This window comes from Melospiza melodia, chromosome 26 (assembly GCF_035770615.1).
Source record: "Melospiza melodia melodia isolate bMelMel2 chromosome 26, bMelMel2.pri, whole genome shotgun sequence".
Classification (NCBI taxonomy): domain Eukaryota; kingdom Metazoa; phylum Chordata; class Aves; order Passeriformes; family Passerellidae; genus Melospiza; species Melospiza melodia.
The window spans coordinates 839627-860543 of NC_086219.1; the positions used below are offsets into that span (position 1 = coordinate 839627).

A 20917-nucleotide genomic window follows, 5' to 3' on the forward strand; every position below is an offset into this window, starting at 1 on the left:
CATATTGATGGGTACAAAATCCTCGAGGCATTATGCAGCTCACACAGGCTCATGGATCAGTATTATTGCAGCTACCAGAACCCGTCAAAGCCAATTACCCCGGGGAGAGGGGCCGGGGCTCGGGGCGGCGGCGGCGGAGCTGTCACAGCCAATTACTGCCAATGTTTTATTTATGGCAGGATACACCTGATCAGCCAACAATAAAGCCATTTTAGAGAGGCTGATTACAAACACAGAATGCAAAATGGCAACAGCTGGCAGGGACCGGCAGCCACACGCGAGGGACGCCGGCCACCCAGGGCACGGGGAGTGGGCTGGGACACGGGGTGGCAGCCCCTGCTCCTGCTGTGCCCCACGTCTGTCCCCAGCCCTGTCCCCAACACCCCGACCAAGGGCTGGCCTGCCCACACCTCCTCTCACACACACGTGAATCCACCTACTACAACGGATTTAAGGAATTACATTCGATATGGAAGGAAAGCAGGCAGGGGAGAAGGGGGAGCAGAAAACGCTGACACAATTTGGAGATAAGCCCGCAGAACATCTCTTCTGTGCAACTCCAGCCTTTATTTCAATTGCCCAACTCAGCTGACAGAAGAAAAAGGTTATCTGCAGGAAAAATATAGAATTTTTAACATTCTCCAAGGCTTGAGAACCTGCTTTGTACTTATCTGTCTTCATCTTACAATATACTACCTGCATTTTGAAGTTAAACAGATTTAAGTGGACTCAACATCAGATCCCAAAGAAAATATTGATTTTTTTTTTCCCCACAGATATATAAACTGTGTCTAGTTTTATTCACAGCAATTTCCATTACTTTCAGGAAAAGGGCAGAGCACAGAGCTGCTCTGAATGAACAGATCAGCCCTTATCAGGTGAATATGCAGTGGGGAAATCCCCCTTTAAGCAGCACTGACCTCCCAGGAGAAGCTGTATCAGCCACTGAGCTGGAAGTTGGCACTTACAGATAATTTTCTTCTATTATTTTGCTGCCTTAAGTTCCAGCTGCCAATATTTCCTGTGCTCCCTGCTGGAGGCTGAATCCTGACCCCATTCCCAAACCACAGAGATGGGCAGGAGATTCCACCCAGCACTGCTCTGGAAATGCCATTTCCACACACCTGGAACAGCCAACAAGCCCCAGGTGCTAAGGGCTGGACAGCTTTTGTCTCAAGTATGGCCTTTTGAAGTACCAGATCTAAGCTGCATGGTGCTCCCAGTATTTTGTAAACTTGAAAAATCTATGGAGAAATGGCAAAAAGAAACTGAAAGCCCAAAGACACAGAAACTAAAACCCCAGGAATACATCTACCACTTTAAAAGGTATTAAGACAAGACACGAGAGAATTGGGTATGGCCTTCCCTGGAGCAGACTGCAAAGAGTGCAGAAAATGGGCATTTTGGCCCTGAAATCAAAGTATGAAAGGAAAGGCTGTTAGGTGCCAAGCTGAGCATTGGATCCTCGGGTTCTCCCCTCCCTTCCACATATCATATATGCAATATTCTTCAAAGGCTCGTTTTGTTCACAAGGCAGACACTGTGCAAGTACAGCTGCGGAATAAGGCAGCATTTGAACACAAAAATACACTCCCTATGCAGAGTTTTGTGTGCACTTTGATACATTTTTAAAAATAATCCGTCCTGTAGGTATTCAAAGGAGCTACACGGGTATCTGCCAATAAATTTCATCTTTATTCTTTTCTCTCCAAATGCACGCCTTTGAATTTAATCTAACTGTGCCACCATCACCCAGCCCATTTGTGTGTGTGATGCTGCAAACAGATTTAATCAAGGCAATGTTCCCCACCGGAGTGCCTGAGCTCCCCAGTGCCCTGGAGAACGCGTTTGGTTTCGATGTGAATACCTGACAGGGACACCCCACCCCTCGGAAAAAATAAAATCAGGAATCCAGCAGATCTAACAGCGTGTCTCACAATGGAGTTGCACAGTGTATGCACTCAATCGCTCCATTTCCCAGAAGATTCATTACAGTTCCATTAGAAAGTCAAATCAGGCAATTCTGCAGTCTGGTGAAAGCTAGCATATGAAAGCAGGTTAATACAAAAGAATTTCATTTTAAATAGAGGACATTTAGGACTTTTAAAAGCAACATTATGATAAAAATTTCAGGGTGTTTATTCTGGCTTCAGAGCACGCTTTTCAAGTCTCGTTTCAGTGATGTAGCTGATTTTCTAAGGACACAGGGAGGGGATGCTGGATCTCCAAGGTTTGCCATCTTAATTACCCTGTGCTCCCACACGTGGCTCGGAGTCAGGACAGATGTCCTTGTCCCTGCAGCAGGCAGGGCAGGGCTGGGGCCAGCTCTGAGCAGCAGAATCCATCCCCAGTGAGTGAGTGCCTCCCTCCCAGCTCCCAAATCCCAGACACAGGTGCCATTAACTACAACATCCCAGGCATTTGAAGTTTCCTGCTTACCTCACAACACAGGTATTATGTCTAATTATTACCATTTAGAACCTTGCCTCCATCTCAGCGAGGAAAATGCAAACAGTGAATGTAATTACTCACTAAACTAATAATGTAAGACCTGATTGACAGGATGGAAGGGGGAAAAAAAATCGGTTCAAAGCAGTTTTAACTTGAGTATGAGCTCGGCTGAATGAAGACAGCCAATTTCAGAGCTTCTCACTACAAGCAAGGCACCTCCAAACACACAAGTCACACCCAGAGGCAGCAGCAGCACCAAAGCCCCAGAACAGAGTGGCTGTCACAGCAGCAGCCTTGGCAGCATTAATGATGAACTTCAGGCACCCCTGCCTATGTTTAATTTAATACAAAACCAAATGCAGTCAAAACATCTGGTGCATTATTGATGGTTACCATGATAAATGAGATTTGACATTTCACAGAACTCATTAGATATTCTACTTACACCCCACATTTAAAGTGTTTCTGATTTTACATCTCTCTGGAAAACACACACTGTGTGGATATTGAACTGGTGTTTTTGACCCCACTGTTTTAAAGGCATCGACTTGCACAGCTAATTACTAACGCTGAGAATTCATGCAGCACAGAGCACATCACTGAAGTGATGTAGGACCCCTCTGCTAACCCAAACACTCCTGAAATCCAGGAGGATTTTTGTGCTGTCCCATCTGAAGGGACATCTGGTGCCACTGCTGCCCAGGGATCCTGCAGTGACCCCCCAGGAGGGTCCCTGCACCCTTTTCCATGTCTGAGCGAGATAATGCAGGAACAAACACGCTGCAGGCCAAGCAAGAACTGCCTCCCTTTAATTTCTCACATCTCGACTCGAGAGCTGCACAAAAAGTTATTAAAATTAATGCAAACTATCATAACTCTGTCTTTTTATTACTGGTAATATTCCTTCTAAAATATTAGTCTCCTTGGCTGAACCAGCATGTCTTTTTGAAAATTGTCTTTGAAGATCAGAAACTCCTTAGCATAAAAAGTGAAACATGCAATCATGTTAATTTGACAAGGTAAAAGGGGGAGAAAAAAAAATCACTTCAGCTTAGTATTTCTGAAACTCAGGCTATTCTTTCATTAAAAAAAAAAGGCATTTTTCTTTCCTGGTTCCCACTCCAGTAACAGAAGTGAGGATGTAACAAAGGCTTTTGGCACTCCGAGTGTTTTAAAAACAAAACAAGTAAGTTTCAAACCTGGCGAGCAGCCAAAGCAAACATCTCCCATCTCACATGAAATTACTAAGTTTGAATAAATTGCTGAAGCTCAAACAACCCTGGCAATCCAGTAAGTGCTCATCTCTCCTTGTTTGCATAATCAGCACCACCGCCGATATATGTGATATATATATGTGTGTGTATATATATATATATATATATATATATATACATATACATATACACACACATGTAAGGACGAGGCAAGAGCCCCAGCACATGTGTTGTATAAACAAGAAATTCCAGCTGGAATTTCTCACTCTTCCTTCCCAAGTTACAGTGAGCTGTGTGCCTGGCCAAAACACCCCATTATGCAGTAATTTCATCAAAAACAAACACAGAGCATCCCCACATTCCCAGTTTTCTATCAAAAACTCCACACCCAAGAACTTCATGAGCTGGCAGAAGCATCACAGCTTCCCAATACCCCGGTGCAGCTTATGGTAACACTTTGTGCATGTCAATGTTGTGTTCTCAAATCATTTGCTCCTCTGCTTTGCAGCAGGAAAGGCTCAGAACAGCCCATTCCTCCCTGCTCCCGTGGAGCACAGCGTTCCTGTGAGTAATTCCTGTTCCCATTGCTGTTCCCAAACGTTTGTGGGCACCTCTGCAGTCAGCAGTGATGGCAGAGCTGCAGAACAGCACGCTCAGGCTGATCAGCACCCTGGGAGTCACACACTGCTCAGAGCCATCCTGGGGGAACAGCTGAGTGCCAGCACCGGGGCTGACAGGGATGCTGCCAAACCATCCCATTTCTCTGAGGTTATAACTGCAGAGATACTCCCTGGGAAACCAGGGGCTGTGCCTCTCCTCACAGGCTCTGCTGAGCACACGGTCCAGGTTCCACAGGCACACCAACCCACCCACACCAGGGTAAACGCACAGAGCCGCTCTGGGCAGCTGGGACTGCTCCTGCCCAGAGCTGCTTCAAACAGCCAGCACCCAGCCCCGACTAAACACCATTTCCAGGAGTGCAGAGTAACCTCCTTTTCATAATTGCTCACTCCATTTTTAAAAGCGTGTTCCTCTCCCTTACAGTTACAGAATGATTTCAAAAGCATGAACCCATTAGACATTTGCCTCAGTCTGCCCTCAACAATAGCCTGGAGAGATAAAACTCTCATTTGTTTCCACAGAGGCCCTATTGATTCTGCTGTCACAGAATATGACTGTTCTCTCCTCATGCTGCTTTTCAGAGCAGAGCATTCTGCCGTGGAGCTGCGCTTTTATTGCCTTGCCTGTCTGGCAGAGCAGCTCTGGAGCAGTGGTTTCCCACAGCACCACCCCTCTCCATCCCAGCAGAGCTTTCAGCAGGCAAGGCACAGATAAACCCGCCTCACACACCCCAGCACACGGCAGAGTTAATGCAAAGAAGCAGCCAGACTGTGGGGAACACCCAAACCCTGAGTGCTCCCCACTGCTCCAGCAGGAACATCCAGGAGCCTGGAGCCAGGGGCAGAGGAACCACCTGTGCTACAGCAATCACCCACAGCAGGGCTCAGGGCTCTCCAGAAAAACAGGGTCAGAATTTCTGGCAGTGCTGTAAATGTGAGAGTCTGCAGGCTGATCCTGGGCTGTCACTGCAAAGCTGCCACATTTTATTAGGACCAGGGAATATCGACTGCGTTCCCTCCCTGGAGTGTCAATGATGTGATCTTGTAAGGGAAGTCAGGCACAATTTCCATTTCCAGCATAAGAAAAAAAAAACAAAAAAACAAGGCAATGCAATGTACAGACATTGATAAAAAGAATAAATTTAGCTTGCTGATATTTGGGTCAGTATGGACCAGTCCTGCAACATCTGCCACTGACTTCATTTCCACCAGAGTAAGGACTAAATAAAGACATCAGAATTTAGCACACCAAGTATTTTACAGAGCTAGAAACATTTTCAGTGATCCCGATCCAACTCCAGTTTTAATGCTGCAGCCACCTTTAGCTCACTGAGATGATTCTATTAACTGGGGGGAAACTCCTGCTTCTCTGGCAGCAGGGAAAGCTCCTTCAGTGAATCTGTGTCAGAAACATAAATTAGCTTATGGATGCTGAGATGTTTGGGGATGGACAAGCTCAGCCCAAGGGCCACAGGGGGCTGCACATGGTGAGAACTGTCCCTGATGTAACCCTGCCAGGCAGCTCCTTGTCCAGCTAACTCAGAGTTTCCACTGCTAGCAGAATATTCCAACAGCCTTACAAATCTCCTCTTAACCTGCCCACGTTCCTAATCCCTGGCAGCACAGGAACTTTTCCCCAGCATCCTGAGCAGTTTCAGAGGGATATAACTCACATTGAGAGCTAATATGCAGTTCAAACAGCATCAGATTCTTGCATGGTTTTCATACCAGCCCTGTAATCCCTGGGTTCCTCACATCTGTCTTTCATTTGGGATATAATCACACATTTATTTTCCATTTTATAGTTTAATTTCATATAGAATGAAATGTTTACTTGATCTGGGGTCTGATCTTGCTGCAGCCAAGGGACATCATGCTCCTCCTGACCCACACAAACTGGAGCTCAAAGTCCTGCAGCTCTGCTGCTCACCAACAGACCCCTGTATTTATGGAGGAGAATTGCTCATACATTCCTCCCCCTAAACTACAAACATAAACTCTTAATACTTCACAAAAATCTAGTGGGAAAACCTACAGAAACTTGACCAGCTCTTCTCTAAACACTTAAAAACAACTGCAAAAGCTTTGAGTGTACTGGGAGGTGAGGGGGCAGAAAGAGGTATCAATATTTAATCCACTGCTAAAAGTGGAGCATCAAAGCTGCATCAGGGTGGCGTAACGTTGCAGCTGGTTCCATTTTCATGTTCTTACATTAAGAAACCAGCTTTTCCTTTTGCATTATGTATTAAATAGTACATATTTTAGAATCTCAGAAAATCATCTCTAAGCCTTGCTAAGCCTTTATAATTGAAAAAATTGCATTTAGTATTTTACCAGCTAGACATGCACGAAATATTAAACTCAAGGGCAGAGCTCACGTTAATTTCTCTACAGTCTTCTGTGATCCGTGGCATTTCTCAAACTCACCACATCTGCAAAACAGAGCCATCAATGCAGTTCACATCCTAACCTAAAGCACACTTGCACCCTTCATGTTTGAGCACGGGGAAGTTCAGGCTCTCTCCATCCACAGATTCCTTTCCTGAGAAAATTGCCACCATGTGGTGACTGGCTGTACACTGGATACTCCCTGGATATGCCGCCTGCCTGGAGGAGCACTGAGAATCCAGGATGTGTTTGAAAGCACAGCAATGCACTTCTCACCAGCCTGCCCATGAAAATCTGGGTTTGCAGGGTGCCCCAGACTGGAGTTGTGTTTTCCCAGTTCCAAAGGGCATGGGGATGGTCAGTGCTGTGTGACTTTCCAGTTAAACCCAGACCCTGGACACAGCCCCTAACACAGGCAGGCACACGCTGGCAGTGCCAGCACAGAGCAGCCTCACCCCAGGCACAGGCACTGAAATTGGACATATTGTTAACAGAACACATTTTTGGCAAGCAAAGAGCAATTACCATCAGAATCCTTAATCATCTCGAGCATCCCCACACTGGAGAGCTGGGTACCAGCTCTGGCACAGCCCTGCCACACAGACCCAAACAACTGCAAGGCTTCTTGTAAAAAGGAGAGGGGAAATATCCTTTTTACACTGCTTCCAGAGCAGAACATGCACCACTGGAGGCACTGGAAGCTGGGTTTACTCTACCTGCACGCAGAAATCCACCCCACAGAGCATCCCTCAGCAGCAGCTCCCGTTTGCCCAGCAGAATCACGCAATGTGAGTTTGCCCTGTTTGTTTGAACTGGCTGGGTGTAAAACACACCGAGCGCAGCCCGGAGCTGCCCAGGCTGCCTGGCATCCATTATTAAAGGCAGCAGATGTTTATTCCCACTGTGCCTGCATTGTGGCTGCGGCACACAGGCACCGTTCATGGCCAGGGGGGCCGGGCACCCCCTGCTCCGGAGGGACCCCAGCCCCACAAAGGGACCCTTTCAGCAGCACAGCTCGCTAATGGGGTTTGATAACAGCACAGACACCCGCTGTATTCTTCATGCTGCCCGACCTATTTCACAGCTCATTCTAAACTGGTCTAGATGCATAAAATCATCCTAAGCACTGCGTTTAAAGACATTATCTCCCTAAGCACAGGATCCCTCCGACACCTCTCCTGTATTGATTAAATGACCAACACAGCCAGGATTTACAAGTCCACTATAATAGAAACCATCTCCTCCAGCATCTGCTCATCAGTTCTTTGTGCTCCTTTATCCCCTCCACGCTTTAAGTGGTTTTCCATTTTTAATAAAATACATTTCTGGTCACACTATTGAGAGTATCACCAGAATGTAAGAGCGCCGAAAACACTGAAAACAATACTCTTCCACTCGATATTTCTGAGCAAGCAAACATCACATTAAAAGAATAATAACACAAAAGGCAATCACTCTGAAATACGGCCTGGTTTTGTCAGCTAGTGTAGATTTTAAAAGTCAGATGCTTGCATTTTACTTGTCTTCCATTACTGGCAAATTAAAGCTATGAACAAATGCTGCGTAGGCAACAAATAATTCTACTAACACGCCAACAATCACTTTAATCTCTTCCACTTAACAACTCATGAACCTTTTATGAACATAATCTTCTAGAAGGTAGCTGGTAATACAAGATAATCCCAGTACAAGTTTAATTAAAAATACAAACTACATATAGCTCCATGCTTACCAACTCTTTCAGGCTGAAGGAGCAGGAGTGGCTATTACTAATGGCTCCGTTAATCTGGCAAACTGAAGTGCACAGGAACATGCTAGAGAAGCATTCAACAGACCATTTCCCACTGAAAAAAGAGCCCTCACAAATTCCAACTTGCCTTAGCACAGCATTTAAACCCCCCCTGTTTCAAACAGCTGAACTAAAGCTTGCTTGCAGAGTTATGGATCCTACTTTTATAAAGAAAATCCAGTACAAGATTATTTATTGTTCCAGGCTACAATGGAATTAATCGGAAACTAAAAATAAAAAAGCCATTTTCCTTTAGGAAACATAGAATTTGAGTCACTTGGCTGTCAGATGGAAGTCAACATAGATTTCATTTGACTGCCAAGAACCTTATTTGACTGGACATAAAAGACATTTGCTATTTTTAAACATACCTCATGTAATCATTTAACCAGAGCCCTGTAATTCAGACCGGGGAGCTCTTTCCACATTCAAAAGCTGATCAGAGCACGGGTCTTTACAGTTCTGTTTAAGAGCTGGCTCCTTTCCAATAAATACAGTTTGCACTCCCAAGCTCCCCTAATAATCATCTGCACAGCTCTTTCCCCTTCTCCTAAACCCAGGCAGAAATGTTTCCAGCTGAAAGCTTTTCCTGCTGCCTCCGAGCACAGTCCCTGCCTCAAACGTGTGGCAAGCACAGCCAGGCCAGCCCTGGCACTGCAGGGCCAGTCAGGGCTCAGGGGTGAGCCCAGCTCCTCCCTGCTCCGGGAACAGTGAAATCCAGCATCTCACCAACAGCCAAAGTGCCACAGACACGGAGTGGCACCTACCTGTGGCCAAACCGGAATCACTGTCTCACTCAGCCTCCAGTGTGTAACCCTGAGCTTTGCACTGCTCAGTCACAGAAGGAATTCTCTTCAGCACAGATGAGCAAATACATCTCTGATGAACTCCCCTGACACACACGGAATGAAGTGATGTGTAGGTGAGCTGTCACATTCTTTTTGAGAAGCACATTCCCCAAACCCTTCCGTTTTCCACCTTTTTTTTCCCATTTTCCTTTTGGATGGGGCTGTGCCATGGTGAAAGGCACCCTAAGGGCTCTTTTTCACACCAAGAAAATAGCAAGAAATCCCCTGCTGGAGGAAAAAAGTGCACAAGCAAGCAAAATTAAACCTTGTGATCTAACACAGATCCCTTTAAACGTGTTTCAGCTCTGACACTTCACTGAGAACCAAAGGCATAGCAAATATTTTTGCCTCCTACAAGAGAGAATCAGATTTTAGACACAGCTGAATGAGTTACCACTACAGAGAAATGTGGGTTTCCTCAAGCTCGGGATCATCAAAAAGCCAGACTACACAAAGGCTTTGTCCTCTCAGGAGCACACTGCACTGATGGCAGCAGCCAAATGCAATTCTGTGGATTTCCATGGATTCCCAGCTCCTGCAGGCACCTGGGAGGGTGCTGGGGCTCACAGGAGCTGGGAGGATCTCAGAGGGTGCTGGGGCTCAGGACTCCCACATGTTCAACCCCTGGAGATGCTGCACTCTGACAGCATTTAGCAGCTCCCTGCTCTGACATTATTTGATGCATTTCCCTTCCCAGGGTACCCCCAAATGCCAGACTCCAGTGCTTCCTCATCTCAGTTTCTCACTAATGTGAGAGCTCCCAATTCAGGCAGGCTCAGTCCCCAGGGCACTCAAGGTTTGTTTGGATACCAGTGGCTTAAAAAACAAACCAAAAGACCTAAAAATTGTGCTGTGCTATAGAGACAACACTGGCAGCCCTCGCTGACAGCCAATTTATCTGCAGCCCAAACCCAGAGCTAATCAAGTCACCAGAGCAGGCACATCAGGCACGTGGCACGCTCCAGCTCCTCCTGACAAACACTTAACATCTGCAGCCTTGTGAAACTGCAGCAGCATCTCCCCACAGCTGCAGGAGTCAGAGCTGCCATGGATGGCTGGCCCCTGAAGCCCCAGCTCTGCAAGCAGGAACTGATGACCTGAGAACCGGCAACATCAGGGAACTAAGCAGGCAGCAACCTCCCAGGGATGCTTAGGGATGCTGCTCAAATAGGTTCTGCCCACACAAAAACCCACTCCTCTCAAAACTGCAAGGATTTTTTGAGGCATTTGCCTGAGCACTGAAGACAAGGGCTTTTTTTAAAGAACCTTTTAAGTCTGGTGTCTTTCTGTATCAACATAATGAGGAAAATGAATGCAATGAATCTCAAAAAGAAAAACCCAAACAAACTAGAGGGGAAAAAAATAAGTCACATTCAAGAAACGAGGCAAACTCATGCACATGCCTAAGTACACTCACAAGAGCAGGAAACCCTCCAGCCCCAGCCATGCTCCCTGATAATTGTTTGAGTTTTATTTTAGAGTTTAAGGACTATTTTGGTTTTAGTTGTGACACCAGCTCACTACAGCCACAACCACTTCTCTAATCACAGCCCAGACAGAAAGGCCACAGCAGCTCAAACACACATCCAGGCACACAGAGAATAGACCTGCCTGGACTTCAAACAGAAACTTTAGATCAGAGGGATCAGTGTTTCCTGCACTGCAAGTATTAATCTCTTCTGCCTCATTTTCCTCCCCGGAGCCCGCCCTTCCTCTCCCCAGGGAAGAGAGAACACAGATTTGATTCTTCATACACCCACTGGACCACAGACTGATTGAAAAACCTTATTTAAATGAGGTGCAAATTACGTTCCTACTGAACTGGATTCTGCAGAACGTATTTTTATTAAAACCAAACATGTACATAGGAAATATCCCCCTGGCTTTTCCTCAGCCTCCAGTGAGGCGACTCCACCTCATTCCGTCCTGGAAGGCTCATTCAGCATTCAGAACTTCACCTTTGTGCACCTGAAAGTGAAATCCCGAGCCCTGCAGTTTCAGGGAAGGTTCCTCAGGATATTTCCAGTGTTGGTTGGGAAGGAACAGGAGGGACACCAAGGGCAGGACTCAGCCCCAGGAACACCCAGAGCTGTCCTGCCTCATCCTTCTGCTCCACTGAATGCACAAATACCTAAACCAAGGGCAAGATTATCCCTAAAAAGCTTATCTTAAAGGCAAACTTGATCCACCACAAGACATAAAAGAGTTCTGAGAACCACAGAAAACAGCAAACCAGAAATTTGTTCGAAAACTTTTAAGGAAAAGAAAAATTAGTATAGCTCAAACTTGGCATCTAACAGAAGAGGCATTTAAAAAACAATAAGAATAATTTCCATTCAATACCAAGGAATTAGATATTCTCCACAGCTGCTGGTGTGGCAAAACCCTAAACTACTTTGCTATGGACAAGTAATACCAAATAGATACACTGGTACACAAAATAACAAATGCAAAGATACAACACACAGTGGCCATCAGAATTAAGTAAAAGAAGAGCAAATGCCTTAAACTCAAAGGTACAGTGAGAACGTGGTGATCTGCAGTGACATGGAACAGAGCTCAGTGATGTTTTGATGTAAATATACCATTAAATGCATATATTTATATTTTTATTCATTTACTACCCGTTTTACAATCACTGAGAAAAGGAAACATTGTGTTTAACTAAGTTAAACACATTTTTAGATTAGCAGAGTAAACAGACACAGCAAATTGGCACTTTGTTATTGCCCAACAGCTATAGAGCTCCCTGATAACAAAGCACCCTCACACCTCTCCTGTAAGCACAACACAGCTGCAAGGAGTTTCTTGGCTCAAGGTCATGCAATGAGTTTGGCCACTTTTGTGTCTGGAGCACAACCCAAATATTGTGGTACCAACATCTAAATTCTTGTCAGGAATTCACAACCTGGACTCTCCGCAGTCTCACTTGCTACCTGCTTGTGCCCTGACCCTTTATCATCTCCAGGAATGGAAAATATTACCCAAGTGCAATAAAGTGTGGGGATATAACACAGGACACACGCTCAGGCTCAAACAGAACCCCTGGACCAGGAATCCCTCCCAGGAATGGAAGATATTACCTACATGCAATAACCTGGGGATCTAACACAGGACACACACTCAGGCTCAAACAGACCCCCTGGACCAGGGATGCTCCAGGAATGGAAGATATTACCCAAGTGCAATAACCTGGGGATCTAACACAGGACACACACTCAGGCTCAAACAGACCCCCCGGACCAGGGATGCTCCAGGAATCCCTCCCAGCCCCCCTCAGAACACCCCAGATGTTCCCCAGACCAGGACAGGACAGTGAGGAAAGCCTGAACGGAACTTCTGGGGACTCGGAGCCTTGACTAAACACACATAAAAGTAATTACACTCCACATCTTGCCAACTCGTACTTTGGGACAAAAGCTGGGGAAGGAGTTATTTGCTGACTAATTAGCGCGGGGAAGAGCCTGTTAATTGAGGCAGGGCTGCAGAGAGCAGGGAGCACCCAGAGAACCAGCGCAGCTCACGCTCCAAAGAGAAGCACTTACACAGTAAAACCCAACAATGAAGGACTGAGGCTATTCAGCATGAAGACAAGCAGGAAATAAGAATCAAATGACTTTTTCCAGGCAGAAGAATGAGCAGATATGCTGTTTAAAGGCTGTTTAACAAAGCCAGCCCTGCAAGGTGAGCTGTCACAGGGACTGAGACTCAGGGAAAAAGAAACATCCTCAAACACTCACATTAATCACCAAAAAGCAGAACAGGGAGAATCTCAAAGCCTACAGTGGGGAAATGGGCAGAATCATGAAAAACACCCAAGCAGAGGTACAAAATAAACATGTTACAAGTCACACGCATTTCTAGTGACCTGCTAAGGGACATGTGAGATACAGGAACTGATAAACCCAGAACCTCCCCATGAATTAGCACAATTAAAATCAACCTTCGTATTAGCAGACTGTGTGCAGCACTGCCTTTTCACCTACTGCCCTGCAATAGCTCAGAACTCTGATCAAGCATTCCAACAGCAGCCAGGACTGTTCCAGCAGAGCAGAAGAGAACTGGATTCTTACTGGTTTCCCTGATCAACCACAGACAGGAGGGGCACATCAAGGGGGAAAACCAGTTATTTCCTGGGGAGTTACTAGCTGGGCATTTGACACACAGCAAGCTTTAAGTGTCCAGGTAAATAGGTTTGTTGAATCATGGAGTAAAGGTTCTCATCTAAAGGGTTCATGTTGGAAGGCAAGTAACATAATTCAGTGGTTTAAGGAGCAGTCAGAGCCAGGTCTATTAAGTTTCATGAAAATGAATGACCTTAGAGACATAAATTAGATTTCCTGCATCTCACTCCCAGTTTGTAGAAATGAGGATTAAGTGTTTAAGTCTCCTGCACCGACCTCATTAGAAGATCTTTAATGGAGACACTGCATTCCTTCTTAGCCAGGCTGCACCCCTGGCACGGCAGTACCAGGCACCAAAGGACACACAGCCACTGGTAAATTGTGTTTCCTGCACTTAAAGCAGGGAGCAGCTGCTCTGATGAACCTGTGCTCTTTCTTCATTCAAAGCCCCTCTGAAGGTCCCAATTGTCTGCCACCACTGTTTTTTTACTGGGTATTTCTCAGGGAAATACAGCCCTTAAAGTACCAGAATTCCATGATCTACAGCACTTTCTCCTTTCATATTCATGACACTTTTCATGTAAACATATTCCAGTCCCTTGTGGGTGCTGGCATCAGCAGACTACTGCCATATATGCACTTGTTTAAGAAGATTCATAATCCTTAAACACATATATTTAATAGCTTTGATATTTAGCACAAAGCTGCTGATCCCCTAACACCCTATAATGCATAGTTAATTACTAACTGAATTTGCCATTTTCTTTAGACCAGGGAATAAACTGGTTGCCAAAACAGTGAGCTTTGACAGGAACCATCATATTCTGGTTAAATTCTTTATTTCACCACACCAAAACACTCAAGTCTAGACCATCCTGCTTTACTTTGCAATGCAACCCCATAATTACTGAGGTGCTCAGGTTTAGAACTGCAGTCCTACCAGCTCCCTCCAGACCACTGTGACCTCAGCAGCGACAGAGGAAAGGCCCCTCTGGCTTCGTTTTGGTTAAAATTTTAAAGACATGAGCTCAAATGAGAGCATGTGTCAGTTTGTACAATACATGGGTGGTTATGGAACAGGCAGTGCTCTGGGTGCAGGGCTGAGATGCCAGAGCCACTGTGCTGAAGTGTCCAGAGCCATGTCCTACAGACAGACACTGAAGGGCTGCTGGAAGGCACCTGTGGTTCAGGAGAACAGAGCTGGCACCTTCCCCATGCACTGAACACCTGCTGCATGTGGGGAAAATGCCACAAACACACACACAGCTTCACACCAAACCTAACAAAAGCCGGGCTTCCGAAAAGTTTAAACAGTGACTTCTCACCGGTAAGAAATCCTGCTCCTTACTGGTTTTACTCATTTTTACTACATGACAAGAATGTTTCCCCTGTGTATTTTACCAGCAGTTGCAGGAGATGCCTGCTCCCAGACCAGCTGACAGACACTACAGCACTTCTAAAGAGCTCTAAAAAATAAGAAGGAAAATCTGCAGGAAGATGGGCCCAGTGCCCAATAATTTGTCTGCTTCCACCCCAAAGCAGTTGGCCACATGAAAAGGACCAACATAAAGGAGACACTGCTCATCACCCAGACAGAAATATTTATTAGCACTGGATGACAACTTCCTTTCTCTTTCTTTATCCCCTTTCCTCAGAGCAAACAAACTTCCCTAATTCACCTCATTTCCCCCTTCCCCCCTCCCCAATTCCCTCCTTCTCTTATTTCATGCCAGTAACTTGTAGTGCATAATGAATTTCCAACCAGCCTGCCACGACAGTCATCTCAGCAATAACCAACATTCCTGAAAGTTTTGTGCAAGCCAGCAGATGGATAGGAAAAAACTCTCTAATTAATTACATCCCCAGTAAGGCATGGCCAGACAGAAAGCAGCATTTGGGGTTTTGCTTGGCAGCCAGGAGCCCGCAGGCACAGCCATGTTATTGCCCACTCAACTGCTAGGAAGGACAGAGGGAAAAAGAGGATTTCACTGGCAACAGGGATGGAGGGAGCAAACTTCAGGGCTTACCAGCTCCTGTCTCCTCAGCAGAAACACTAAAACAGAACCTTCATTCTGCTGATCGGGAAAATAAATTTACACTCCAGCCCTCACTGCCCGTACCAGAAAAGATCACGAACACCCATCACCATAAAAGAGAAATCCTGTTACATATCTGAAACTGGCCAAAATTGACTCTCAGTCAGGGATTAATAATACCACGGTAACTTTTTTTTTATTACAGACAAGTAGATTAAATGCATAGATTAACTAAGACCTCAAAATTAACGAGCACTCATTTTCTTCCACTTATCCTGAATCTTAGAATGTGAACTGGCCTCTCATTTGTGTTCTGTAGGAAGAACAAAAGACAACCTACACAGTCAGGGAATAGCCCATTTTTCACCAACTCAATCACCAAAAGTTACTTTTTCATCTATGGAATTTATGTGATACCCAAAGTGATCCACATTTTCAGAACTGCACTTCTAACATAATTAAGATGCCAAATGCAAATAGAACCCAGAGAACCACCAGCACCTCCACACAGTGCACGCCAAACACACGTTTCTAAGAATTGCAAAGGATAAAAACCCAAACACAAACCGGTGACCATTCCCCCAGCTGGCACAGAGGGAAATGCGATGTTTGTATCCTCGCTAGTTGCACTTTTCTCTAGGTCAGTGTACAATTCCGGGCGCCCAGTGAACTAACAAACATTTGCATTAAAAACAAACGCGATTCAAGCACACAACACCTATTGAGGCAGGCACAGCCAGGCCAATATTCCGATGTGCTTGTGCTTTTCAGCCCCTTGCAGGCAGCCTTACCCGCGGGCTGGAGGCACAAGGAGCCAGGGCAGCATTCATATCTTGTTTGCTCCTTTGTTCCCCCATCAGCCTCTCTGAAAGGAGCCCTTGGGCACAGCCACCAACACGAGCAAAGCCTGCGCTGGCAAAGAGCACAAAGCTGCCTTGTGCACCCGCTCCCCACACCTCCATCCCTGCGAGGAGGGCAGGGGTCTCTCCCAAAAGCAGCTGATCACACTCAGGTCCCTCAGTGCCTCACACACCTCCCCACACCCCTGGCCCAACCAAACCTGCAAACTTCATCTCGGGCAGCTTTAAAAAGAAGCACATTGAATAAACAGGTTTCCAGTCAATAGGGGGTTTGTTCTGTTATGGTTCAAAGATAGGTTTCACTTAAAAATACGCTGCATTTTCAACCTATTGATTTAAATTTAAGCTCTGAGCTAAAATCAGAGAGCATGCATCCTTTTAAGTGAAGCAGGATGATTTGTTTAGACTTCATGCAACTGAGACAACTGTAACATATAGTAAAACCAGAGTGAAAAATAGCTAAACATTAAAAATAGCTAGTCTAGCCAGGATGCCACTTAAAAAAAACCCCAAATACCAGTTCATTAGAAACTTAGAGTTGGTTGTTTTGAGTTTGTTTGGGCTTTTTAATGGTTAACTCCAACCCCAGCCACCCCTTTTTAATTTATGTCCTCGCTCCCTCATCTCATTTCAGGATCACATAATAACTAATTGTTTTCCAATTGTCATTATTTTTCCGACTAGAAATGAAGCACAATCCGGGCACTGTTCACGCAGCAGGAGCAGAGTGTAACCTGGCACTGGGGCTCACGGGGTCCCTCAGAGAGCTGGGATGAAGTCAGAGCCCCTGGGGCAATGCAGGCTGTGAACGGCCCTGCTGGGAGGGCAGGCACCTTCTGCAGGGCCACTACCCCTGCACTCACACACCCTGAATTCCCTGTGCCCCTGCTGTCCCAAACCATTACCCTCCACTCACACACCCTGAATTCCCTGGGCCCTACAGGGCCATTACCCCTGCACTCACACACCCTGAATTCCCTGTGCCCCTGCTGTCCCAAACCATTACCCTCCACTCACACACCCTGAATTCCCTGGGCCCGGCACACCTGGGGCCCTCCTGTCCCAAAAGTGAAAGCAGTTCTTTATGGCTGGAACAACCACCCGGCTGTGGCTTCTACAGAAAGATGCATTTTGGAGCCTTGAGAATAAATTTACAGATTGTTATTTTAAAAATGCAGCTATTAAACCACATCAGCAAAATGCCCTTTTTCTCACCTAAGCTGCAAGCGGTGTTAACAATTACAGGATCACAGGATCTCCTGAGCTGGAAGGGAGCCCTGGGGATCAGAGTTCAGCTCTCAGCCCTGCCCAGACACCCCAAAATCCCACCCTGGGCATCCCTGAGAGCTCTGGCAGCCTCAGGGCTGTGCCCATTCCCTGGGCACCCTCTGGGGGAAAAACCTTTCCCTGAAATCCAACCTGACCCTCCCCAGCACAGCTTTGTAAGTTCACAGCTTCAAAAATCACACACACACATCTCCTCAAACCCACGAATACTGTCATTTTGCTGCGGCTGCCCTGGATCTGCAACCACAACTCCACAGGAAGGATTCTGCAGGCAAACCAAATCCCTGGATGCACAGAAATCTCTGCCTGCTAATAACCCCCACCAAGGAAAAACAAACCTATGGATGCACAGAAATCACTCTGTGCTGAGCCATAGGTGAGGGCAAGGCTGTCTGTCCTGGTCCCACTCACCTTTTCTGCCCAGGAAATGTTGCCTGTTTCACACAGGAGCATCAGGAGCTTTGTCCAGGGCAGAGTTTCCCATCCCAGTCCCTGCAGAGTAGAAATTCACAGGCACGGGAGCCCCAGAGGCACTGAGAGGCAGCACAAGGGCTTCCCTGCACCTCTCTGACCTCACAGCATTCAGGCAGACAATAGCCACAGTCTCCGGCCACACCAAAGCTGGGAGTGGGAGAAAAATACCCAAAAAGTGTCCTCAAGCCAGAGGCAACCACCACATTTCATTCAGGTGAGGAAAATGAAGTCATTTACCCCAATTACACACTGAAGTCAGCTAAAGAGTCAAAAGCAAACTCGGAGACCTCATGATTAAACTATGACAGTCACTGTTTCCTGTTTTCCAAAGGATCCAGCACTGGCAACTTTTGCTCAACAACCACGTTATTTTATTTTACACTCCCTTCTGCACACCTCAGCCTCGCCAGCCAGCCAGCTGGGATTTTACATATCTCACCACCCCAAAGCTCAAGCCCTTGGGCAGCAGTTGCTCCTTTCCGATGCCCAGCCCTGCAAGGAGGAAGGGGCTGCACTCAGCGACCCCGGGGGTGCACCCCAGCCCCGGACACCCCCCAATGGCACAGCTGCTCTGACAGAGCCTTTCCACACACGCTGCTGGCAAAACAAAGGCCTGAAACGACCACCAGGAAGGGAAACCGTGTATACACCGGAGTCAAGCTCTGCACTTCCTCTTGCTTTTGTCATCCCCAGGCTTTTCTGTGATGTGCCCTCCCCTGGCAGCAGTTACCCCACACACAGAGGGAGCCCAAAGGAGCGGGAGCTGCAAGGAGCTGCCAGGCAGGGGGGCGTTCGGGGAACAAGGAGGGGAGGAAAAAGAAGGGGGAGAGGAAAAAGGGGGAGAGGAAAGGAGCAAAGTTGCACGGAGCGCAGCGCACTTGCCAGCCTCACCTCGCGTGCTCCCCTCAGCCCCGGCACCGGTCCCTGTCCCGCCGCCGGGCACCGCGCGCCGTGCCGGGCGGGCAGGGCCGGGCCGGTGCCGCGCTCCGGGCCCCGCTCGGGCCCCGCTCCCGAGCACGGCGCCGTGCAGCAGCCGAGCCCCGGCGGCGGCGGGCGCACAAGAACAATGAGCTCGCAGCCCGGGCATTGTGTGCAGCCGCCTCCCGCTCTGCCCTCCCTCGGCACCCACAGCCGGCGCTGGGCACGCCAGGCACGGCCTGCAGCCCCCTCCGGCACCCCCGGGCCGGCTCCACACCGAAACCAGGGGGAGACAGCCTTACTCGAGTGTTTTATTATCACAGAAACGGCTCCACGCCTCTTAGCCACCATGGATTGCTCAGTTCTAAGGGAGCTGGGTATCAAAAGGAAAAAAAAAAAAACAAAAAAACCCAGAAAAACCCCCAAAATGTTTGCCTGGCGATACCAGAACAACAACAAAACATGTTGTACATTTGTATATTGCACATTATTCAAAAATTTGACATGCGCCTTTCACGACCAAGAACTACTTCTTTTGACACAGTGCTCATTTTTATCTGGTTAAACCCCACATTTTAGTACCTGAATTGTCACTTCAGATCTGTTCTGAGAACGCATTTTTACTGAATTCTAACAGGGTGAACTACTGCGTGAGGCTCCTCAATTCAGCTGCACGGGTGCACAGGCGAAATAACACCTTTGATTTCAATAATTGGCCAATGTAAGGCAGGAGTAAACAGCCATCAGACAGCAGCCTGCTGACTGCATAAAAACCCTGTGAGCTCCTCATCTCCAAGAACGCTGCTGCTTCGAGGAAAAACTCAGCATAAGAACTCAGCAAACCAAAATAACTGCAAGCAGCCTGTAAAAATAAATCTAAGGGCAGAGACACCTCAACAATGAATCATATTGTTTTGTTCCCAGCAATTTCTTGAGCAGTCAGTTTCAGCAATGAAACCTCCAATGTTGTCTACCTCCTACTACTTTCCTGATTCTGGGCATCTTCTTTTCATGCTTTAGAAAGAGAAATGGGAACAAAACAAAACAAACGAAAGAGGGAAAAAAAAAAAAAAAAGAAGAAAGAGAAAACCCCACCCCTTCCTATGCTACCGAAAATGTTATGATTAAATCAATTTGCATAAAATCTTCATTTCAGGATTCCATACCTACACACATGAAAGCAAGTGTGCCTTTTAAACAGCCGAGCCGTTCAGCCGTGTGCGCGCATTTAAATCACGTATAAGTCATACATACACCCCCTTTATTTGGATGGCTAACAAGTTAAGCCTTTCCCTGAGCACATTATCCCCACGGAGCATCAGGCGGGCGCGACAGGCGAGCAGCAAAATAAAGAAACAAACGCGGAGCCGCGGCCGAAGCGAACAAATACCCGCGGAGCGCGCAGCCCAGCCCCGGCAGCGCAACTCCCGCTGCCCCCGGAGCATCCCCGCGGCCCGCCGGGCTCGCCCCGTCCCTCCCTCCCCGCGGCCTCTCCCGCCAGCGCGGCCCACCCACCTCGGCGGGCTCTACACCATCCGCGGCGGCTCCGGGGCGCTGCCGGGACAAAGCGGCGGCGGCGGCGGCGCGGGGGGGAGCGAGCGGCGGGGAGCCCGCGCGGTGCGGTGCCTCAGCAGCGGCAGCCCAGGGGCATCTTCCCGGGGAACAAGGAGGGGACGGAGGAGGAGGAGGAGGAGGAGGAGGAGGAGGAGGAGGAGGAGGAGGAGGAGGAGGAGCGGCCGCCGGTCCCGCGCTGCCCCCGCCCGCCCCGGCCCTCGCGCACGCACGCACCGCGGGCACCCAGCAACGCCGCCGGCCGCGCGCCCCGCCAGTATCGCCGCGCGCCATTGGCCGCCGCGCCGCGCCGCGTGACCCGCCGGCCAATGGCGGCGCGGGATGGAGGGCATTTAA

General features: G+C 47.6%; 1 protein-coding gene across 1 annotated transcript in view; it reads right to left on the bottom strand.

Moving 5' to 3' along the window:
- The window catches only part of RERE (arginine-glutamic acid dipeptide repeats), a 160114-nt gene extending 139525 nt beyond the window's left edge, over nt 1-20589 (bottom strand). The window contains exon 1 of the mRNA XM_063177015.1: nt 20525-20589. The gene's annotated coding sequence lies outside the window, so the exon portion shown is untranslated. The remainder of the gene's footprint in view (nt 1-20524) is intronic.
- Nucleotides 20590-20917: the final 328 nt, after the last annotated feature.